A 25,913-nucleotide genomic window follows, 5' to 3' on the forward strand; every position below is an offset into this window, starting at 1 on the left:
ATCTGAAGAGAATAAATGGTAAGTATGTAGTGCCCCTAGAGGCAAGCACAAGCGTTTCAACATTAATTAAAGGGAGATGAATAAAAGTGGTATGTTATATATATTTGGAAATGCAGATCATGTAATACCGATGTGTTGAAAACAAAAGCAAATTTTAATAATGCATACAACAAGGAAAAGTAAGTGTTGTTAAGCAGATGATTCTTTAGTAAACTAATCCACACGATTATTGAGCCAAACAGAAGTAAAACTTGCAAAGGTTACTCAATCTTCTAAATTAAATCAACATCTCAAGTAATAAAATAAATTTCAAACTAGGCAAAAGGTAATTTTTAAGAACATAAAGGTAGATGGAACACATAAAAGCTATTATTTATGAAAAAGGAAAACATGAATGCAAAGTTTGGGTTTCAGTTTAAATTATGAAGTAAAATGACTCGTTTTCTCTAATGTAACTTGTTGTTACTTGTGTTTCTGACAACATCTCAGTTATAAGAATTATTGCCAGGAAATAGATTATAAATTGTGCTTTGTCCTCCCTTAGAAGTAAGTTGAGAACCCAAGCTTAGGCTATGTTATCTGTTTCTCAGGGACTTGGATGAACGACTAACTACAAGCTGTAGTGGAAATGGTCGCCAGGATGCCCCAACCTGCAGTCAATGATACCCTTCTCTTTTTATAATAAAACAGAATGAAAAAGTAAAATCTCCACCCAAATTTGTAAGCAGTTAGTTAAAAGTGTAGCACTCACACCCACCTTAGTGCCTACGATTGTGGTGAAAAATGTGAGTACGGTAAAGTGGAAAATTCATGTGTATTTCTTTTCGGGTAAAGACCGAAAAATTTATAAATGAAAAAAAAAGAAATAATAATTTTGTAACTATAGAAAAAGTTATGTAATGTTTCCATGTAAATTTTTTCAATTATTCTGTGAAAATCTTTTGTATCATACTTTCTATGAGTATATAAGCATGATTATTTTGCTTGTGTAGTAATAAGGAATTGTCTAAGAAATTCTTTTATTTAAAAAGAGCTAAACTAAATAGTAACAGCACTAGTTTCCAGATATTTCATTTAGTTCAGAAATAGATTTTTTCACAGAAATAAATAGGGTGTGATGAAGCAAAACAAGCGGTGTGTCGTGTGTGAGATACAGAGGCGAGCAAGTGTGCCGGGACTCACCCCAGTCCACTGCTGGTAGCGCCACGTCACCACAAAGCGTCTGTGCGTAGCGCACAAGTATTGCACCGCAATTGAGTACAGAATTCAAAATCAACATTTCCCTTTAAAACCTTGTTCAAATATATTTTATTCTAATAACATTTCAAATATCAAGTCTTTATGTACCTAGACTTAATAGGTTCCGTAAAAATGCGGTATTAAGAAGAAAATAGGGTGAACCAAATAATAAATCTAGAAAGCCAGAATTTGGTCAGAAGGTGCTTATGGAGATCATAAATAAGTGTTGCAAGTTTCAAAGCTAAAGAACGAAAATTACAACCAGAATCCAAGTTTTTCAGAAAAATGGAAGGTGCTAAGAACTGGACTTAGAAACGTAAAAAATTGTTTTACGCTTCAGTTCCCCTTCAAAATAATAACTAAGAGACCACTTATAGTTGTTGAGATATTAAGTAAAAACCGATTTTGTAACTAAAATATACCCAGTTGTAGTAGATTAAGTACCTGTAATTTTAATGACAACAGCACTTGATAATACCTACTAAATAATAAACCTATACCAAATCTTAGAGTTGTAGTAACAATATGATTAAATACAAGTTCTTATAAATGTATTATTCAGAGGTAACAATCTACCATAAGTTCCACTGTAAAAATTCTAGAAGGCAAAGTTTTTATTCAGGCGAGATGAAACTTTTATGCGCTTTCAGACAACTTACCTAGATACATTTAAAAATTAATAAGTTTCTGTATTAATTTATAATTACGTTATTAAAGATTGTGTCCGGGAGGCTGCTGCGTGTATTAAGGCAGTAGACAACAGATGTTCCCTCGGCCGTCCGCAGCGAAACCTATATAAATACAGCAGAAGAGGCAGGAAGAAGGTTCACTTCGCACTCAGCCACTGTAAGATCCACGTCTGTTAGTCGAATCACGCTCTGCCTCGGAAGGCGTCAGAGGCGGACTGTGACAAAACTAGTAGTGCACTCTCAAGGACTGTACACCATTCCGGATCGCTTAGAATTTGCTAAAGTAACTGTTAGTGTGCCGTCCGTGGTAATTACAAATCCGTGTGGCAAGAGGTGAATATTACTTCCACTTTTGTGGCAAGTATTTATTTCAAACATTTATTTATTATTAGTCAGGGCGAAAGACAATCTGGTAGGAACGTATCGTAGAAGTCGCCTCTGAACAAATAATAGTGCTGTTTAGAATAGAAAGATTTACTATCAGTTGAACGTAATGAATTTCAAAGTGTTGTATGTGATAGACGTTACTCAATATTTGAACTGAAACTTTGTAGCTTCGTTTATAATCATATTCCTGATCCCGCTAAACAGAAAGTGGGCTGGACCAGAATGTGGCCGTGAAGACTGGAAACTAAGGTCAGTATGTTCTCCGTCGCTTTCTGGCTGACCACAAAATTAGTTGCCAGGCTCGCGTGAGAAAGAAGACGGCGAACTGCAATAACAACCATAGACATATTTAAACCCACCACCCCAGAGACTCCATTATGCTAACCACCGCTACACGAAGCTCGGTCAGCAGTAAATGCGTGGAGGCGAATGCTACTGATGATAAACTGGATTCCGAATCAGTTTTGACCACGAGAGTGGCAGGGCTGCGTTGTAGTCTCCTGTAGCAAAGGGGCCCGAACTGCTGCTGGCGTACATTCTGCCACATACGAGGCAATTTTCTTGGCTGCTCGCATGAGTGGGCGGACAAAGCATGTGCACCTGACATAGGGCGATGCCCACCGCATAATACGCAACTACTCTAGTGTCTTTCGTGTGGTTAGTGATGTATTGCATGACCAATCTAGCCAAATTCAGCTTGTTTGTTTATAAAATGCCCTGCTTCAGCTATAATTAAATACAGCTACTGAAACTGTTAAATTTAGAGTGAGGAGTTATCAGGGTAATCTGTTTATACGCCTCCACAGTGTAATTGTAATGTAGCTAGAGTATATTAAATGAGTCCCAACACAGCGCAGGTTCCATTCCCTCTAAACCTTGAACTCAGTAAGAAAATCCATTTACTACAGTTGTACCAGTTGTGACATCTTGTATGGCCATGTTTGATTGTGATGTCACGTAGGTCGGCATTTTTTGAACCATAGTCACTTTTATGTCATTTTGACCTTGTGACATCTTGATGGCTATTTTCGATTGTGATATCATCATAGTTTCGCCATCTTGATCTTGAGGGAGCCATTGAGTAATGGTCCTTGAGTTTTCTGGTAAGGCTATTGCCCTAGAAGAGTGGGGGAGGCAGGGATGGTGAGGGGTTAGTGGAGGGGGGGAGGAGACAGCCATAAATTAGGAAAGAGGGAAGTGTAGAGGAAGAGCAAGGGTGTCATAAATGATCCTAGATATTCATGATGCAGACACTGCTGGCGTGAAATCTGTGCCAGTACTCCTTTACCCCCCTAGTCATACAACCAGCAGATGAAGTGATTTACTGGCTACGATACACTGGGAGAGCGCTGAGAAGCTGTAATTTGTCTACAAACCAAACCGTATAAAACCACTTGTTTAGCCCTTACTAGAACACTGCTAATGTGTTTGGGACCAATTATTATGTAGGGCTGTCTGGGGACATCAAGAGTATAAAAAGAATGAAGAAGCCATTTGTTCACAGCCTTGTTTGACTGGCAGTAGAATGTAACAGAAATCTTGGAAAAGTATCTAAAGGCATAAACTATGTGAAAGACAATATATACGGGGGCTGTCATGAAATTAAGATCCGATCGGTCGTGAAATGGACACCACAGTGGAAATCCGATGAAGCTTTGCACAGATGTGTTGGATAGTGTCTCTAGTATGACCGTCGATGGCATCAAGACGCTCTTTTCAGTTGTCAGAGCACTGTGAGCGAGTAAAGGTGCCTACAACGACGACGCCTCCCCCAATAGGAGGGCCCGCTGAGAGGCTTCGCCTTAATGAATGCAGCCCGCCTAACACAACTGCCACGCACTTACTTCTTGATGGCAATTCTGGGAGTACGCATTAGGAGTGATTTAAAATGGAATGATCATATAAAGTCGATCGTCGGTAAAGCAGATGCCAGACTGAGATTCATTGGAAGAATCCTAAGGAAATGCAATCCGACAACAAAGGAAGTAGGTTACAGTACACTTGTTCGCCCAATGCTTGAATACTGCTCAGCAGTGTGGGATCCGCACCAGGTAGGGTTGATAGAAGAGATAGAGAAGATCCAACGGAGAGCAGCGTGCTTCGTTACAGGATCATTTAGTAATTGCGAAAGCGTTACGGAGATGATAGATAAACTCCAGTGGAAGACTCTGCAGGAGAGACGCTCAGTAGCTCGGTACGGGCTTTTGTTAAAGTTTCGAGAACATACCTTCACCGAAGAGTCAAGCAGTATATTGCTCCCTCCTACGTATATCTCGCGAAGAGACCCTGAGGATAAAATCAGAGAGATTAGAGCCCACACAGAAGCATACCGACAATCCTTCTTTCCACGTACAATACGAGACTGGAATAAAAGGGAGAACCGATAGAGGTACTCAGGGTACCCTCCGCCACACACCGTCAGGTGGCTTGCGGAGTACGGATGTAGATGTAGATGTAGAATTCTCATCCGCACACTGCAGGGGCAGTGAAGACGCTTCTGCGGTCTTTTCTATGGGAAGTGTTCGATCACCCACACCACAGCCCTAATTGGCTCGTCCTGAGTATCATCTCTGTTCATATGAAACTCTGGATACGAAGACAACACTTGAGCTCAGGCTACTTGCGGTAGATCAGCGTAGAGAATTAAAGCACAGGCGGCAGCCTTCTATGACTATGGTGTTGGAAATTTGGTATAACGCTCAGACAAATATCTAAGTTGGAGCGGCGACTATGTAGAAAAGTACCTGGAAAGTATAGCTAACTCTTTCAAATAATATGTTTATGATTGTCACTGTGGTTTCCATTTCGCTACCAATCGGAACTTATTTGCTGAACAAAGCTCATACGTAGGGAGTGCTTCCCTAAAATACTTCACGAACTTGACAAATCTACGAATATCCTTTGCCTCTTAGGTATATATAGGCATAGGATCGTGTAATCGTGTAGATGAAAGAACTTCTTTTAAGAAAAGCAGGTCGCACTGAAAATGTACAAGCAGTCGCTTTTCCCATTTTTCACTGGTTAATATAAAGGAAAAATACTTTAATACTTGACACAATGAAAAATACCATTTGACGTCGCAGAGATTTTTTTATAAGCACTGAGGGATATTTTATGTAAACAGCAACAGATATGGAGAAATAAGAGTTTAAATGGAAAAATATACATACAAAAACATCCAATTTCATCTGGAACGCAAAGTGCGAGATTTGCTTCCCTGTCAAGTTGAATTATGTATGAATTCCGCTTGGGCTTTTCATTTATTTAATGTGACGCATGTAGGAAAATTGTATTGCTTTGTCCCGTTATTCAGCCCGCTCCGCTCCGGCGCACAACGAAGCACAGAAGCGCCATTTCGCAGATGCCAATGACTGTTACGTCAGCGGTGGACACACGGCGAGTCCGCACACAATACCCGTCCACGATAAAGGTGCTAACAGTATTTTTCGAGTAAAGGTGACTGCGTTGGTGTAGGGGGTGTGGGGTGGACGGTGGAGGGGAGGGCTGCGGCGTTATTCAGAAAAAGGGAAAAAAAAGGTTACAGTTTCCCAGCTTTAAGTGCAAATTTCTGTTGTGGCATACAGAGGTTCAGTTTCCATTATTTTAAACTTGTCATTGCAGCTGACCTTCTGATGCCCACCTGTGAGTTTCTGCTTATAGGGGAATGAATATTTATTCACAATAGAGAGATTGGACGATTTTTGAACCCTTCGATCATTCTACTAACTACCACACAGTCTCCAAAAAATATGAGTAGGTGCAACTTAGTTATATGCCAACAGCAGTAGTAACTACGTGCTATTTAACACGAGTGTCAACCACCGAGCGAGGTGACGTAAAGAACTGGTCTCATATTCCTCACTGTGGGTGTTGATATCTCCATCCAGTCATTTGGATGTAGCTTATCTGGGATTTCCATAAATCGCTTAAGACAAATGCCTGGATAGTTACTATTTAAAAAAGGAGGCGACAGAATTCCTTCTTCATTCTCATCCAATTTGAGCTAGTGCTCCTAAGAACTCATCCTCAATGGGGTATTAAACCGTGCACCGGGCGAGGTGGCGCAGTGGTTAGCACACTGGACTCGCATTCGGGAGGACGACGGTTCAATCCCGCGTCCGACCATCCTGATTTAGGCTTTCCGAGATTTCCCTAAATCACTCCAGGCAGATGCCGGGCGGGATGGTTCCTTTGGAAAGGGCACGGCCGACTTTCTTCCCCGTCCTTCCCTAATCTGACGAGACCGATGACCTCGCAGTTTGGTCTCTTCCCCCATACAACCCAACAAACCCTGCTCTTCCTTCCATACTTCACTATTACCAGTTTTGTACTGGTAGCTACGCTGAGGTGACAAATGTCATTGGACGGCTGCATGCTACCATACAGATGGCGGTAGTATCGCGTACATAAGGTATAATAGGGTAGTGATTGGCGGAGCTGTCATTTGTACTCAGGTGATTCATGTGAAAAGCGTCCCGATCTCATTATGGCCGCACGACGAGAATTAACAGTCTTTGAACGTTGTGTGGCAGTTGGAGCTAGATGTATGGGACATTCCATGTCGGAAATGGTTAAATAATTCAGTTTTCCGAGACCCACAGTATCAAGAATGTGCATAGAATACCACATTTCAGGCGTTACCTCTCGCTACCGTAAAAGAAAGTGTGACGCCTTTCACTTGACGGCCGACAGCAGCGGCGTTTGCGTAGACTTGTCAGTGCTAACAGACAAGCAGCGCTGCTTGAAATAATCGCAGAAATCAATTTGGGAGGTACGACGATCTTAGCTGTCAGGACAGTGTGGCAAAATTTGGCCTTAATGGGTTATGACAGCAGACGAGCGATGCCAGTGCCTTTACTAACAGCTGCAGCGCCTCTCCTGGGTCAGTGAGGAAACCGGTTGGTCCCTAGACAACTGGAAAACGGTCACGTGGTAAGATGAGTCCGATTTCAGTTGTTACTAGCCGATGTTAAGGTTAGAGTGTGGCGCAGAGCGCACGAGGTCGTGGACCCAAGTTGTCAACAAGGCATCGTGCCAGCTGGTGGTGACTCGATAATGGTTTATTTTAGAATATAGCTAGAGATACAACATCTATGTTTGAAAATTTACGCTTTTATGTATAGATTACGAATGTAGCCTATAGTTTGTGGAGTAACGAGGGCAAAATCACTGGCACTGTCATTTCTTGTCCTACATTCGATGATGTGCTGGACCGTCTGTTGTGTAGCACGACAGTCGCACTCAGGCGTTGCAGTTATGTTCCACTTGCAGTGGGAAGATGCACAATTCCCGTGGTTGGTTAGGAATCTGTTTAGTGTGGACACTTGTCTACGAGTGGGATTGGAACAAGGTGGCGGCGTCTTCTTCGCAGGAGGCATTGTTCGGCGGCATTTGTCGTTCAGTCTCTTCCGCCACTCAGTGGTAGTTTGGTAGTTGCTGTTCCTCAAGTTCAGGCCATCCCTCCTTGGTGGTTTTCTCGAACGCACGCGACTAGCATTTGCGTTGCTGTTGCCAGAATGTATCGGTAGTTCTGGATTGCCCATTATTTTGTTGAATTCTCCTAAGATGACGTCTTTACGTCCTAGATCAGGCGGAGAGGGGGGGGGGATATGACGTGGTACTGGTAGCCAGTGTGTGGGAGTAGATTTAATTGTGCCAGTGATAAGACGCACTGTGGTATTTAGTTGGGTATCTATGATACTTGTATCGGTGCAATTGAGCCAGACAGCGGCACAGTATACAGCAGTCGAGTACACCAACCCTAGAGCTGAGCATCGTAGAGTTGCTGCTGTAGATCCCCAAGTTGTTCCACAAAGTTTATGAATTACTTTGTTGCGTATTCTTATCTTTGTAGCAACATTTTGGACATGATGTTTGTAAAACAGCGTTCTATCTATTCTCTAGGTATGTAGCCTATCTGTTGTGTCTCAATTGCTGGTTGACCAGGCACTGCTTAGACTTCCTGTTAGCCAATTTGTTGTTTAGATGATAGCAACAAACTTCAGTTTTACTAGTGTTTGGTCTGAGTCCTGACTTTTTTAAGTACTGATTCAGCTTCTGGAGGACTTCTGTCAGGATCTCTTCCGTGTGTTCAATGGTTTGTTTTCCGATAACAATTGCTCAGTCTTCTTCGTGTCCAAATTTTCTTGAAAGTGTTTCTGGCATGTCTGAGACGTACACACTAAACAACATAGTGGTGTGGGCTGTGTTTACATAAAATGGACTGCGTCCTCTGGTCTACTTGAGCCGATCACTGATTGGAAATTTTTATATTCCGCTATTTGGAGAACATTTGCTGCCGTTCAATGGACTTAATGCTGCCAAAGAACAGGCGAATATCACTGGGCCACAACGATTAGTTTGAAGAACATTCTGGATTTTTCGAGCGAATGTTATGGCATCGCAGATCGAATTACGTGAGTCCTGTCGGACATCTATAGGGCATAATCGAGAGGTCAGTTAGCGGAAAAAATCCTGCAGTGGCAGTTATGGACGGCTGTAGGGATAGCATTAAAAAAAAAGTAAAAGAAAAAGTATGAAAAATAAGAAATATATCTGCAACGGACTATCAACGACTTTTTGAGTGCCGGCCGCAGTGGCCGAGCGGTTCTAGGCGCTACAGTCTGGAACCACGCGACCTCTAAGGTCGCAGGTTCGAATCCTGCCTCGAGCATGGACGTGTGTGATGTCCTTAGGTTAGTTAGGTTTAAGTAGTTCTAAGTTCTAGGGAAGTGATCACTTCAGCAGTTAAGTCCCATAGTGCTCAGACCCATTTGAACCATTTGAACTTGTTGAGTCCTCGCCACGTTGAGTTGCTGCACTACTCGGGGCAAAGGGAGGTCCGACACGACCCCATGAATTTTGTCACTTCTGTGTATGCACACTACGTCCCACCTAACTCGGCCACCTCTATATTTGCGAAACCAAACCATACGTGAAAAATGCAACTGACCATGGATGCATCTATGTCTGGGGCTTACACAAGGGGCAGGTATGCACAGTCTATAAATGTAAACAGACATGACTTTCAACACAAAGTTTTTTTCTTTTCTTTTTTTTTTAAAGGCACATATATGTTTTTGTACAGAAATGAAAACTAGAGGTACAGTTAGTGACTTCAGATTCATGTTCATTGTTCTAAATCTCACACCCTCTGAAATACCTAGACTTTTAAGGGATGGCAATGGCGCCACAGATTTTTGCCGTAATACGCAGATCAAGGGTTGCCTACAGTAGGATTTAGGACAGTGCAGGTACTACAGCACTGCGGTACTACATCATTACCGCATTGTTTCCATTACTTAATTCGAAGGAATTACTGAAGGTATAAGATTTAGAGCAGTGAAAGCAAGTTGGCCATTACTAACAATTTATAATTTTCATTTCGGTAGAAAAAACATACATGTGAAACTGTCTGGTAGATTAAAACTGTGCGCCAGACCGAGACTCGAAATCAGGACCTTTGCCTTTCGCGGGCAAGTGCTCTACCATCTGAGCTACCCATGCACGACTCGCGGCCCGTCTGCATAGCTTTACTTCTGCCAGTATCTCGTCTCCTACCTTTCAAACTTTACAGAAGCTCTCCTGCGAACCTTACAGAACTAGCACTCGTTTCCCCAGGAGTGCCAGTTCTGCAAGGTTCGCAGGAGAGCTTCTGTAAAGTTTGGAAGGTAGCGGACTAGGTATTGGCAGAAGTAAAGGTGTGAGGACTGGGCGTGAGTCGTGCTTTGGTCGTTCCCATGGTAGAGCACTTCCCCGCGATAGGCAAAGGTCCCAAATTCGAGTCTCGGTCCGGCACACAGTTTCAATCTGCCAGCAAGTTTCATATCAGTGTACACTCCGCTGCAGAGTGAAAATCTTATTCTGGAAACATACACGTGGCTTTAACGAAAAACATAACATTGTGTTGAATGTGATGCTTGTTTATATTTATGGACTGTGCATTACCCGTTCTGTGGGCCCTTGACATATGAGAGTCCCTGACCAGCTGCATTTTCCACTTTTTCTTTGTTTTCGGAAATATATGAGGTGGCAAAGTTAGGCGGCAAAGTTAGGTGGGACACCTTGTATAGTTCACATCCTAACTCCTCACACCAGACCAAACGTAGCTAAGGGCATATGACCTCCACAGATTGTTAAGAAGTGAGGGCACCAAATTTCTTTTAAACTAGCTATGCATATTTTCATATTCACCTTTTTCTTACCATACGCAGCTTCATACAATGTTATACTTTGTGTTGGCGTATGTAACGGTTACGTGATTTGTTTACTTCGTCTTCACTGTTTGCAAAATTATTAGTAACACCGTGGTAATGATTGCGATTTTATGTATAAACACGATTCTAAAGGTTTTTTTTCTTTTAATCTGCTATGTGTTCCATCTCTCGCCACATGAGGAACGTGATGATCCAGGAACACTGTCGGACATGATTGTCATGGTAGTCATTGTGTCATAGTGTGCGGATGCTAAATATTCCATGGCCGTTCCGACATACGGATGTTTCAGCAAGGTACACTCACCACTCACCGTTATTTTGACAGAGTAGTCATTACTCAAGAGCGTTTTCTCAGGGATGCATATGTCCCCCATTTCATTTTTAGTGATGACAGTGTTCGATGCCATCGAAAAACGCTGGTGAAGGATCTCTTGGAACGATAGTACATTTGGCGAATGGAGTGTCCTGCCTGTCTCCCCAACTTATATCCAATCGAGCACGTGTGGGTTGCGTTGGCCAGACACAAAGCAGCAAGTCCACATGCACTCACGACCTTGCAGTAGCTGGGAGCCGCCCAGGTGGAGGAATTGAATGTCCTAGACAGGAAGTACTTACCAACCTCGTGATCAGCATGATAGCATTTTGTAGAGCATTTATCAAAGGTGATTACACACCTTACTAAGAACCACGTTCCGCCTGTTTTAATGTTGAGGGAACCATCACAACCCGCGGTGACGTCAGTGTAATTATTGTCTTTGAATAAAAATGTCATCTTCTTCATCTCATTACATATTTCTTTTAGTTACCTTCTGTAGAATAATGCAGCTGTTCTTTCTATGCATGGCCCAATTTTTATCGAGCTATGTTGCTTGGCAGTGACACGTCATGCAAAAGTTACCTTAAAGTAACCACCACCGTATTAGTGCGCCCGTGATTCTTTCACATCGCCGCTGCAACGAAGACAGTTTTTACTGAGGATTCTTTCACATCGCCGCTGCAACGAAGGACCGTTTTGACTGAGGATTACACTGCGAGAGGAAGGTTTTGTAAATCCATTGAAGAGTGTCTCCATATGATACGAACACTTTGTTTCTTAACATAGATGGATAGGCTCCCTAAGTAACGACGATACGTCTTAATGATTTACCAAATTAATACGAAGGGACGCGATACCAACTCCTTAAGAGTGCGTCACTGTAACAGTAAATTTTTTCGAGGGTGACAAACTAAATGTGGTAGACGTATGGATGATGTTGCTCAGAGTACGCCTGGCTTACGTTTACTTTCACGTTTCCTCACCTTCCTCCCACGGATCTCTCACTACTGGTGCTATTGGTTTCTTACCTTCTGCCCCTCTGTATCAAATTCGGGTGAAATTCCCCCAAAGTTGGTGAGATCCCCATGCCTCACTCTTGATCATATATCGCTGAACTCATCGAGATGCAGCAACGGAGGCCTCGCAGTTTCCAGAGCACTTCATTGTACTTTCTCATTAAAACTGTTTTTTTCTTTTTTTCCGTCAACGAAAAGCACATGCGGTGATTCGTAATATACTCATATATACTTAGTAAGATGTTCGCCTTCATATATGTCGAATGTGACTCAACCGAAAATCTACAAAAAAGCGTTGCTCGCCCATCCCTAATTCGTGGTGATTTAAAAGGTCTGTTACGATCATCACCAAGAACAGTGCAATAAGTATATCACCTCTTTTTATTTATGTTTGAATAAATCTTAAGCCAATCGGCTGTTTGTCATCTGGAAAGAACAAGAGAGCCATCATCAGTTTTATTTACAAAATATGCGAATATTGTTACCTCTACAGGAATATCAAACTGCTTAAGTTGTATTTAAACATTTTATATGTGTAGCGGGTGAAACTGTTACTGCTGTCGACCTAAATATTGGCCACATAGGAGATGAGAATTAATCTACAACAGAGAAAGATATTCATACATGATCTCACCTTGATAATTAACAACTGCGTGACTCGATTGAACAAAACATGTCCAAATTCGTGGGCTTCCATCGTAAGTCAATACTAGAATTTTTATTTTTTTAGTAACTCGCTTCTTTCAGAACTGAAAATGCTTTCTACATTTGGAAAAGGCAAAGTTACACTGCGTTTCGCAGTTGCACTACACTCACACAGTAACTAGCTCAGCTCTGTCAGATCGCAGGTTGGAGGAAATCGAGGGGACACCACCTCCATTAGCATTGTACATAGTGAAGCTTTGTGATGTTCAAAACATCGTGCTGAATCTTTTGTTATTCAGCAGTCATCTACGAACTGGAATAACGATAGGCGTCTACTTATAATACTGACTAAAGAAAACAAATCTCTTTCTAATTTTGGAACTACATTAACTCCCTAATAACAAGACGCTACACGACAATGGTTTTACTTTGTCAGACAGCCGTCGTCTAGGAATGCCTGTAAAACAAGGAAAAGTATTTTTGAGAAAATGAATTATACTTACTGATGAAAAATTAGATTTTCAGTTGACCTGCATATATAGGGTGAACATTAACAAAACCGACAAACTGTAGGGTCTGATTTCTGAATGGAAATTGAGAAAAGAAGGTCCTATGAACATGTGTCTGGAAATGCGTCGTTGATGGCTGTGACAAATGACAGTTCCTCTGGCTAGGTGCCGTGTGTTCCTTGTACAGTGAACAGCCGAAATCTTATGACCACGTGCTTAATAGCTCGTTCGTCCGTCTTTGGAACGAAATGCATCACCGATTCTGCATATCAGGGATCCGATAGTTTGTTAGTAGGTTTGTAGAGGTATGTACCATCATTAGCTGTCCACGCACGGCTCGTGCAGTCCGCTTAAATAATGGGCCGTTGATTTACGTACGCAGTGGTGGCACCCGATAGCGTCCCAAATGGGTTCCATTGGATTTACACCAGGCAAATTTTATCACCGAGGCAATCAACATATAACGCTCCTGATACCACTGCAGTGAGGTTCCGGCTCCGAGACACGGGCAGTTATACTGCTGAAAGATAAAATGGCCGTCGGAGAAGACATTAAGCATGAAGTGATGCAGCTGACTCGCAGCTGTCATCCTGTCTTGATAACTACCACAGGTCCCATTCAAGGGCAGTGGAATGCCTATCACAGCATAAGACTGCTCCCACTACACTGCCTCCGTGTTGCACTGCACGTTTCAGCCGGCGTTTGTGGAGACAGGTATCGACATAGTGTAGCAAAAATGTCCACTGATCGACAGTCGAATCCCGATGGTCCAGCGCCCACTCCGAGCGTCATTGACGATGTCGTTGGGTCATCACGTGAACACGTTGGCGTGGTCTGCTGCGGAGCTCCAAGTTCAACAATGTACGATGAACGGTGTGCTCGGAAACATTCGTGCGTGAACCAGCATTGTGCTCTCGGCACAGATTAGAGATATCACCATTTAGCTTATTTTACAGAGCATACAAGCATACAAACCCCATGTTACCCATGCACGGCTCTTGTTCATGCCATTTATTGTTTGTCATCTTCTATTACGGTACTACCACCTCTTTCTTATTCCATTTACTGGCGTCAATAACTTCCTACCTTCCTTGCCTGTGAGCTGCTGCAGCAGCAGCGCGTATCCAAAAGTGCACTGTCTTACCACCACTGGGGCGACCGATAGTATTCCCGGATCGTCGTGTGTCTGGCAGTCAGTCGGGACCCAGCAGCAGTGACGTCGGGGACGGAGTGCCGTTGAGGCGCCAACAGCCAGTGCTCGGCGACCTCTGGCGACACACATGAACTGTCCGACGGAAGGAGACTGGTTGGTCGTTCGGTTGGTCGTCTCATCGGCCGACGTATATTTGGTCCTTTCACCATTTCCAGGCCTTTGCTGTCGGTCAGTTGGCGTGGAGCAGTAAGGAGTAGGTTGGGTTGTTTAGGGAAGGAGACCAGACAGCGAGGTGATCGGTCTCATCGGATTAGGGAAGGAAGTCGGCCGTGCCCTTTCAAAGGAACCATCCCGGCATTTGCCTGGAGCGATTTAGGGTAATCACGGAAAACCTAAATCAGGATAGCCGGACGTGGGATTGAACCATCGTCCTCCCGAATGCGGGTCCAGTGTCTAACCACTGCGCCACCTCGCTCGGTTAGCAGCAAGGAAGTCTCCGTCTCACGGTCTTGGGCCGCAGCCGCTGGCGGCATGCAATCGCGGTTGGAGTGTGAGATGGTGCTTGCGAGTGCTGCGAAGTTCGTCACCCGCCGATCTTGGACATGAAATGTAGATTCCTCACTTAACCTACTATTGAGCCTCAGCTGCTTACATTGGTTCGTCTGATCCTGGTTGTCACTTTTGGAACATACCCGAGAGCAACGACGTGTGTCTTTTCTAGTCAGCTAAGATTCCAGTCGTATTCCTGTGGCGTTTAACTTAATTTATTACCTGTTATTAAAGTTCACCAGCGGCATCTTCTGTCCTGTGGCCGTTGACGTTCCGGTTACCTGCCCTGGCCGTAGGCAGTGTATTTTCCTCGTCGTATTGTTGCTGTCCAGCGTGCGTGTAGTTCGACAGCTGAAGAGTTGTTGTTCGTTGTGGGCGCCAGTATTGTGTGTGTCGTTGTATTGAATTCCTGTGGTCGTTTTGCTGGTTGCGTGGAGCGGAACTGATTCGGCTGATTGGTCGGTCGGCTGCCTGACAATTGGATTGCCTTCAGATCAAGAAGTCATTGCACAGGCTGTCTATCTCACCTAAATGGCCGTTAGTGTTACAATCCCAGGCCGACCCTTGGGAACTTCTGAAGGCCGTTCCTTGTGTGTTGCACAGTCATTTCCCTGTTTGGGTTGTAGTTTTCGGCCAGTTTGGCCAAGCGGTTCTAGGAGCTTCCGTCTGGAAGCGCGCGACCGCTACGGTCGCAGGTTCGAATCCTGCCTCGGGCATGGATGTGTGTGATGTCATTAGGTTAGTTAGGTTTAAGTAGTTCTAAGTTCTAGGGGACTGATGATCTCAGATGTTAAGTCATATAGTGCTCAGAGCCATTTGAACCATTTTTTTTTTAGTTATTTATTTGACGTGTGGTCCTCACACGAGTATCAACATCTCTTAAATTAATGTTCTTGTCTTACCCTTTTGGCATGAAATTGTTATTCTTTATAGGGGCCTTCAACCGAATTTCATATGAAATGTTTCTGCCTTTTAAATCTGAAACTCTTCTCTCTTGGGCTTTATCTGTTAGTGTTGATGTTGCGGCCTTCAGCCAAGTTTTAATGTCTCTTAAAATAATGTTCTTTTCTTGCCCTTAAGGCAAAAGGTTGTTATGCTTTAGTTTTGAGATAAGACCTTCTGCCTTTTTATTGAACTCTTCTTATTGCTTAATATGCGGCCTCCAGCCAAGTTCCATTAAAATTAAATTGCTAAGGCCTTCAGTCTCTTTAGATTGAAAATTTAGAAAATATTCTTGGGTGAAACCTCCAGAAGACCGTTTTATTTCACTTTCTTGCTTAGGCCTTGTGTCTTGGATTTTGAGTGTGGCATTCAGCCGATCTAAGATTAATCAAAGGAGGTCGATTAAAGTTTTGGGTGTTTTGCATCCTTGTTGTGATATTGTGTGTTGATGAATAAAGATTGTATGTTGTGTGAAACTGACAGCAACATTATTTGGCCCCTTTCCATAATATAATCCACTCTGTCCTGCTAGCCGAGGCACTTTACAACGCTCTTTGAACATTCGTGGACGTCCAACCATTTGACGCATAGTGATCAATTGTCTGTCCTTCTACCTATTTCCGTAGATGCTCACGAAAGTAACACATGCAAATTCGACCAGCTTCGCCGTTCTCGAGATACTCGTTCACAGGCTCCGCACAGTAATAATCTTTCCTTTGTCAAAATCGCTCATCTGAATGAATTTCCCCATTTGCAGTCCATTTGTTTGCTATAGTATTCCCTCGTCCAGGTCTGCTCCGCTTACATAGTTTTGCTACCGCGTCACGTTCCTGGAAAGCCACCAGGTGGCACCCAACGTCCCGGTGGGCAGTGGCGTGTTTTGGCTAATCAGTGTATGTTGTAGGCTGTGTAATTGACGCAGTGTACTGTAAGCAGCAGAATGGTCCGGTATTCATGTCGGGAATAAGCCGAGATGGTGGCTGTGTACAGCCAAGCTGATGGAAAGGGTCGAGGGGCAACACGGCTATGCCAAAACATATACCCTCACAGACACCTATCACGTGACACAATTTTCAATTTTTCAGGCTCCTTTCGGGCGTTTGTGTGATCATGACAGACGAATGTGCAGGGAGGCGTCGGTCTCTGCGTACACCAGATTTCGAGGGCTAACCCTACCACAAGCCGCGTGCAAGTGGCCCGCCAACACAGTGTCAGCTAAAGTATAATTAAGTGCATCCTGCATTACAACCGCTACCATCAACTGTCATCTACAACACACAAGGAACAGCCAGGAATCCGTAGCTGCACTTCCCGGTTTTATTAATGTTTACCCTGAATATCACTGCTCCTCACACGTAAATGCTGTTGCCGCTGAATGCAGCGGGTTACGCTTGGTAGTCAAGGGCCGAACCATCTACTCGCATAACGTAGTACCCGACAGCCGCCCACATTGCCGGAATGTTGGTGGCACTGCGACGCTATTACAGTAGCTAGTAACGCTGGCTCTAATTAATTTGTCCGCTCTAGCGAGACACGACCTGTTAATTACTGATGCGGCGATAAATTGCTGTCGTAGCAGCGACACCACGCAAGCTACTTCGTATCCGAGAAGAACATTACGTTTAATGATTCCAGAGGGCGGACAGCCAAGTAAAGTGGATGTGTCCTGGATGCGAATAATGGAGCTGAAGTATGTCGCAGTGCTCAAGTGTTAATATTCTGCCAACAGCTGCGTCATCGAAGCGTTAACGATCATCATAATACTGACTGAACCACGTCTCCCCGAGAAATCAATATCGTTTGCGAACAATATTCATTCATACTACTATTGACCAGTTCGGCGAGAGAGTCATTCTGCAGTGCACCAACATCTACATCAACAATTACATAGCTAACGCGCAAGTCACTGTGCAGTGAATGACGGAGAGTACCTCATAACAATATTCTTTCTATTTCCATTGACGTATCACTGACAATCAAATAGCAAGCGAAATAATCCAAAGAATTTTAGACCATCGCAGTACTATGTCACTTCCAACAATTACTGAAAGGATTGAACCTCGTCATACAGTATCTTTAGCTGAAGCAGTCTCCTTAAATATCCTTTTCCTAGAACTCACCATATCAGAAAAAGCCTATTTTTACACTTATTAATTACTTTTACAACGTTCATTATAATTATTGTAGTTATTATCATTATTACTATTACTACTAATATCGCTACTACATACAACAACTACAGTAGTATAAATACTGCAAATGTTAACTTTATTAGTTCAAAGTCAGTATCATTTACTCGTATTACCACTTCCGACAGTCAGATCATTTGAATACTATTTCTGATATTAAAATTGTTCTTTCTCAAGTAACTACGATGTAAGAAAGGTATGTGTGAATCCCTGGTCCGTTGCGAGAGAGGACCCGATGGTCCTAATCAAATAAGGTTAAACAAATAATAAATAAATAATAATTTAACCTTACTTATACCTTAACAGTATGAATTTACACCGAACAATAGCTGTACTAGAGAGCTGATAAATTTCTAACAGTTTATAGAAGATGGTTTTGAAGCTTGTAAGTTGACAGGATCATATTTGTTGACTTATCAGCAGTGTATGATTCTGTCAGTCACTAGCTACTGCCAGGCAACATCTACAAACTGATCAAGGGTTTTAGCCCAACCAGGCTCTTCACCACTCTTCGCAGAACCACAGGTTCTTCGTCGACTTCCAAGAACGGCGTAGTCAAGGGGGGCTAGAGAAAAACAGCTTCTATCAGGAATGTATACTGGCTGCAGTTCTGTTCAATATATACACAAATGGTCAAGCTATAGCATACAACAGCAGGAGTATCCTGCAGATGACCTTGCTCTAGTCACCCAGAGGAGAGATTCTGAAGCAGTGGAGAAAACCCTCAATATTGCCCTTAAAGAGCATTCCACATACTACAACACAAATCACCTTAAACCAGTTCCCACAAAGAAACAAATCCACACTTTTCATTTAACTATCAGGGAAGCTAAACAAAAATTGAAGATGATGATCAGTTACCGAATTCGAACACTGTAGACAATGAGTGATACTTGACAGATCTATTACTTTCAAGAGTCATTGCATGAACCTCAAGTCAAAAGTTACCACCAGGTACAATTTTCTACGGAAGTTAGTTGAATCACGATGGGGGAGGGGGGACGGAGAGAGGGAGGGAGAGAGGGGGATGGAGGATGGAAAGGAGGAACGCCAACCTGAAAGTCTACATACCTTTACAGTGGTAATATGGTATTCTTTGGCAGAGTATAGATGTCCTGTTCGGTATAATTCAGCGCATGCCAAACAGGTAGACATAGCTCTCAATGATATCTAAAAATCATAACACTTTACCAGAAATCTACTCCAGTGGAATGGCTTTATCATCTTTCTGGGGTATCTCCAACTCCGAAGAGAAATAGCTGCGAATGAGGAAAGAAAGAAAGTGGCGCCGGAGATAATGTACCCTCATTATGGACACGAATCGGGACCATGGTGACTGACGTCAGGGAGGAGTTGCCTTAGAATATAGACAGCACTTAGAACCACAGCTGAAAAAGCTAGGGTACAACTATAGAGGTTTACCACCAGACTTCCTCCTAGCTGAAGATGAATTTCAGAAATACTACCTCCTGGTTGTAATGGGAAATAGGCGACTTGGAAGTTCAAAAATGGCTGTGAGCACTATTGGATGTAACATCTGTAGTCATCAGTCCCCTAGAACTTAGAACTACTTAACCCTAAGGATATCACACCACACACAGCCATCACAAGGCAGAGAAAATCCCTGACCCCGCCGGGAATCGAACCCGGGAACCCGGGCGTGTGAAGCGAGAACGCTACCGCACGACCACGAGATGCGGGCGACTAGGAAGTCCCTGAACGGACTGAGATCTCGATTTGACAAATCAACGTTTAAAATGGCAATATAGGCCTACTCTGATCAAGATGATATTCAGTGTAACTGTTGAGGAGACCAGACTGTTCATCATAGACTTCAGTGTCGACTGTGTGCACCGTCCTGCACGGAAGAAGAACTTCATGAAAGAACTGAAAACCCATTGCAAGTGACCAAGGTTTGGACAAAATTAATACAGTATTAACAGTGTAGAATAAATGAGAATAAATAGACGTATTAAAGGAAGAGAAAATGACTTCACTCCTCTGTGTGTGTCCTAATCTCCCATAAGTAAAAATGCTTACCAATTGCTAAAAGCTGAGAAAAAATTAACTGTACGGGGTGATTCCATGATGATGATATATACTTTCAGGGATGATGGATGAGGATAAATATATCAATATGAGGTAAGAATCCTAATCGGGAAACCGCCGAAACAAAAGTTACAAGCACAAATCGTCCTGACACCTCTGACATAGGATCTCCTCTTCTACAACCTCTTTGCTTTCCATATATTGGCGGAGGTAGTGTGGACCATAACAAGAGAAAATTGTGCGATAATAATGGGCTCTACAATGCGTACCTTAAGGTTTATGACCACTTTTTTAGGAGAAGAGATGTATTTGACAGAAAAAAAGATGAACATGTGCTCAAGGCTTTTAAGGTATTCAGTATAGCACCTACATTTACTGCATTTTTTACCCCGTGTGTTGGTTGATAGTGCCTCCTTGCAAAACGTGGAAAGGAAAAAGATGGCAGTAGAAGTGGTCCATTGTCAGAAGCATCAGAAAGATTTTCACTTATAACTCTCGACACTATCGTTTCCGCATCAGAGGCCCTTACCTAAAATTGATAGATCGGCCCTCCTCATCATCCATGAGAGTTTGTAACGTCATTACCGAATCGTTCTGTACAACTTACTGTAAAATACTAAAGTTAAACGTTGAAAACTACTTATAGTTTATTTTAAATGACATTAATTAGAGCCTCCACTGATAACATAGATTCCCAAACACTTAACTCGGGAAAATATACTTACCTTATAGATGTTCTTTGTCCTGGGCTTCTGGTTCATGACTTCGAATGTTAATTGGGGTGATCTTTCACTTTTTAAATAATGAACAAAAACTTCTCATGCCGTTTCTTTATTGTTGACAAGGAGCAGTGAGGTAGATTTAGGTGGTAAGATACCGGATCATAAATAAGTACAAATCTTAACCAGAATGTCTGAAAAAAAAAGATGTTGACCTGGCTTCTGCAAAAATGAGAATATTTCTTAAGAGAAAATGTTTTGAAAAACACATCTCAGCCTTTAATAAGAGAACAAAATTTACTCTGTACATTTGTTGTATAATATGTGTGAAACTAACAAGCGATGAAGTTCTTCAAATGGGTAGTTGAATTCGTTAAAAACTTTTATTTTACCACAGAGAAAGGCGTATGCTTCTGAAATTATTAGGTTCACAGGAGTGGACGTAACAAGCCTCCTGCAGCCTAGGATTGGTAACAGCAATTAGTCAGGATAAGAATAATGCAGAACTTTAACTGGGAGACTGAGACAACAAGACAATTAAAAATAGCATTGCATCGATAAGACACAAATTCAAGCAAATAGTAACATTTGGCTATAAGAAACACGGGAGGTCCGCTATATACCTCTTCATTAAACAATCCAAGGCATAATATGTGAGATATGCTGTGAGAAAATTTAAAACGATAGAGTGAAATTTAAATACAAGAATATAAATTAAAAGCATTAAATATGACACTCAATAGTTAGGAAACGACCAAGGGGAAAATCAGTCGTACTCTGCAAACATTGGTAGCTGCCATCACTCACACTAACTTTCAAACGGTATTGATAGACACGCAAGTAAAATATTAACAACAGCAACCACAGAATCTCCAATTTTCTGGTGAGATCCAAAGCAATTACAGCAACAAGTTTAACATGAGATTCTCGCTGTATAACGTTCCTCTGTGATCATACTGGAAGTCTTGGAAAAGCGGATTCACAGCCTTTGGTGTCGTGTGTCAAACATAATTCACTCTTGTAAACTTCCTTCTCAAGATAACTGCGAGGCCCGGACTGCAGGAAGCGCACCTGAAGTGGAAAGGCGACAAAAAGAACTTCCTCACGGTAAAACTGTGGGCCAGTGCTCCCGAGTTGGACTGTACAGTGATTCTCGACGGATTCGCATACTGACGAAACGTGGAACACGATTTGGTGACCCATCCATTGTGGAAAGAGACTGCTGTCGATGATGATCCCTAATTGTGCGGGGGACGGGTGCTGTTGACCACACAAACAGCTTATCTTAAATCAGCCAGGTTTAACTGCTGTCAGGTATCGTGATGAGCTCTTGTGATCAGCCAGGTTTAACTGCTGTCAGGTATCGTGATGAGCTCTTGTGATCTCCTGTGCGATTGTTGCAAGGTGTTTAGTGCTCAGACTTCTCACTGAAGGACGATAATCGTCGAGCTCATAAAGCACAGGTGGTTGATGTTTTCTTGGAATCGGAAGATATTGCACCCCTGTCTGTTCGCTCTCCAGATTTGAGTCCGGTGGAGCACATCTGGAATGCACTAGGAAGTCAGGCTGCATCACGTCAGTATCCACCAACCACTCTGAAAACTTGCGAGAAATGCTGCAGGAAGTATGGGTCTTATTGCATCAAAAAGTGGCTGGTGACATCATTCACATTTTGCGCCGTCATTTGTCAGCCCTGCATTGCTGCCAGGGCTAGTCATATTCCATACTGAGTGCAGTTGTCGGAATGTGTGTGTGTATCCGGTAACAAAAAACTTTTTTGTCTAACGTTATCCATGTTGCAGTTGTTTTATGTTCTATATTATTTAAATTGTTTCTACTTCACTGCCACGTGATTATATTGTTTTCTGTGGCAAAATAAACGTTACCTTGCAAAATTTCGGTTTGTTGCTTTAATTTTAGACACAAAGGTGCCTTACAGTGAAAAGAGGTGCTAATGCATATGCAGTATCTATGGCTGGAATTGTGTGGAAGCTCCCGGGCAGCAGACGCTACAAATTAACTACAGACTTTGTGTGGTTGGCTATGCGGATCATCAACAGGAGCGAAATAAGTTCACTGTTGTCTGTGTCTGACGTCACGTGTTTGCGCGGAAGTGAGACCCATGTCAGTTGTTCCAGCGCAGTCGCATGGTATTGCTGTTATTCTGTTTGACTTGAGGTTATTAGCAGGCAGTGGGTTGTTCATTCTCTCTCTAGCTCTCTCTGTGCTTATTGCTTGCTATAAGCGTCCTCCAGTGACCTTCTACGCTGTTGCGGCGGAACGTGATTACAGATTTAATTATGATTGTATGTGCAATTCTTGTTTGGTTTTCTTTTTTTCTTTTTTTCCACATGCGAGATAAAAGTGCAGGGTTTCCTCATTATTTGCATTGCCTGTAAAAGTAATACACGCGTTACGTATACTGGTGATTTGTATACCAGGAAATGTATTGGAAGTTTGCCACGTTCAATGTGAGCAACAAATTCATGATTTGGCAAATTGTGGCAAGGCATGGTCGGCGTGGCCTTTGACAGAGGTTTCCAGTGTATTTGTACGTCAGAATATGGGTACAAGAAATTTTCTTTCGCCAAATAGGGCCGCCCCCTCTGAACTTACTTGTGGTGCATCACACCCCCTTCGGCTAGTTTACTGATTACTTATGTAGCACAAGAGGTATCTATGCAGATATAGTGCCGGTGAGCTGGTATGTTTCAATTTATATCTATTTTAAGGCGCGCTAAGCTATTTAAGTTCTTCCGCTCGAGAAAACAAGTAGTTGGGCGATGCTTTTGTGTGTACAAAGCATAGTGCGTAATGCCGTACCTTTAAGTTGTGTTGTGTTGTCCTGTGTAAACTGGTCACCAGAGGTTCATTAGCTGTTAAACGTGGTGTAATATCCTCCTGATCTATTACATGTGGTGCAATTTGTTTCGATGGGGTAGTGCTTTTCAAATAGAATAAATTGAATGCAATTGGAATTTACTTGTCTTGAATACTTTGTTAAGGAACAGTAAAGTGCTGATGCTGATCATTTAAATTTATACACTTTATTATTAAGTTATGAAGGGTGATGGAAATGGAAGAGGAGGTAGATGAAGATGAAAAGGGAGATATGATACTGCGTGAAGAGTTTGACAGAGCACTGAAAGACCAAAGTCGAAACAAGGCCCCGGGAGTAGACAACATTCCGTTAGAACTACTGACAGCCTTGTGAGAGCCAGGCCTAACAAAACTCTACCATCTGGTGATCAAGATGTATGAGACAGGCGAAATACCCTCAGACTTCAAGAAGAATATAGTAATTCCAATCCCAAAGAAAGCAGGTGTTGACAGATGCGAAAATTATCGACCTATCAGTTTAATAAGTCACAGCTGCAAAATACTAACCGGAATTCTTTACACACGACTGGAAAAAATAGTAGAAGCCGACCTCGGGGAAGATCGGTTTGGATTCCGCAGAAATGTTGGAACACGTGAGGCAAAACTAACCATACGACTTATCTTAGAAACTAGATTAAGGAAGGGCAAACCTACGTTTATAGCATTTGTAGACTTAGAGAAAGCTTTTGACAATGTTGACAGGAATACTCTCTTTCAAATTCTGAAGGTGGGAGAGGTAAAATACAGGGAGCGAAAGGCAGTTTACAATTTGTACAGAAACCAGGTGGGTGTTACAAGAGTCGAGGGACATGAAAGGGAAGCAGGGGTTGGGAAGGGAGTGAGACAGGGTTGTAGCCTCTCCCCGATGTTATTCAATCTGTATATTCAGCAAGCAGTAAAGGAAACAAAAGAAAAGTTTGGAGTAGGCATTAACATCCATGGAGAAGAAATAAAAAGTTTGAGGTCCGCCGATGACATCGTAATTCTGTCAGAGACAGCAAAGGACTTGGAAGAGCAGTTGAACGGAAGGGATAGTGTCTTGAAAGGAGGATATAAGATGGACATCAAAAAAAGCAAAACGAGGATAATGGAATGTAGTCAAATTAAGTCGGGTGATGCTGAGGGAGTTAGATTAGGAAGTGAGACACTTAAAGTAGTAAAGCAGTTTTGCTATTTAGGGAGTAAAATAACTCATGATGGTCGAAGTAGAGAGTATATAAAATGTAGACTGGCAATGGCAAGGAAAGCGTTTCTGAAGAAAAGAAATTTGTTAACATCGAGTATAGATTTAAGTATCAGGATGTCATTTCTGAAAGTATTTGTATGGAGTGTAGCCATGTATGGAAGTGAAACATGTACGAAAAATAGTTTGGACAAGAAGAGAATAGAAGCTTTCGAAATGTTGTGCTGCAGAAGAGTGCTGAAGATTAGATGGGTAGAACACATAACTAATGACGAGGTACTGAATAGGATTGGGGAGAAGAGAATTTTGTGGCACAACTTGACTAGAAGAAGGGATCGGTTTGTAGGACATGTTCTGAGGCATCACGGGATCACCAATTTAGTATTGGAGGGCAGAGTGGAGGGTAAAAGTCGTAGAGGGAGACCAAGAGATGACTACACTACGCAGATTCAGAAGGATGTAGGCTGCAGTAGGTACTGGGAGATGAAGAAGGTTGCGCTGAATAGAGTAGCATGGAGAGCTGCATCAAACCAGTCTCAGGACTGAAGACCACAACAACAACAAACAACAAGGGTGATAACGTTGTAAGTAATCCCTCGTTAGTATATTGATCTCAGGAAGGTGTATGTGGCTCATTACAGGGGGATCGTTGGTGCCTGACTTCCGCTCCTAAGATCGTGGTCCCGCAGCTACGACGGAATGACCACTGCCTCCGAGATTACTATCACAAATTAAATCTTCAGTAAATGCTATTGAGCTCAGACTCGTCAGTCACGAAAATGCCAACCCATTACTCCCAACCACTAAAACTCTGGTCCTAGTGGTAGCTGCAGAGCGTGGCTGTGCCTATGGGACGAGTGAGGTTGAGCAGGTAAATTAAAACTTGTTTGTCATGCGTGCTGAATTGTTTCAGCATCCAGGATCCTGGTTTCTGATAAGGCAGCTGCATTCACGTCGAGGGAATTTAGAAACATCTGGCATTCTTCGCGTACAAGTCTATTCCATCGACGCAGCTTCACGAAGGAATTCCCAGCCATGCGGCCGATGGACCACGTGCTGGGGCTACCCCTCTTGCAACGGCCAATGTCCGGCACCACGCGGCTGCCTTGCCACCCCTCTGCTAGCCGAGCGGCTCGTGCGGTCACGCCAACTCCGAACTTAGAATATTTTCAGGGCGCCACACTCGCTCATTACCTCACACTCTTCACATTTTCTCTTTGCCTTTAATGGAA

This window comes from Schistocerca gregaria, chromosome 3, assembly GCF_023897955.1.
Source record: "Schistocerca gregaria isolate iqSchGreg1 chromosome 3, iqSchGreg1.2, whole genome shotgun sequence".
In the NCBI taxonomy this organism is placed as follows: Eukaryota; Metazoa; Arthropoda; class Insecta; order Orthoptera; family Acrididae; genus Schistocerca; species Schistocerca gregaria.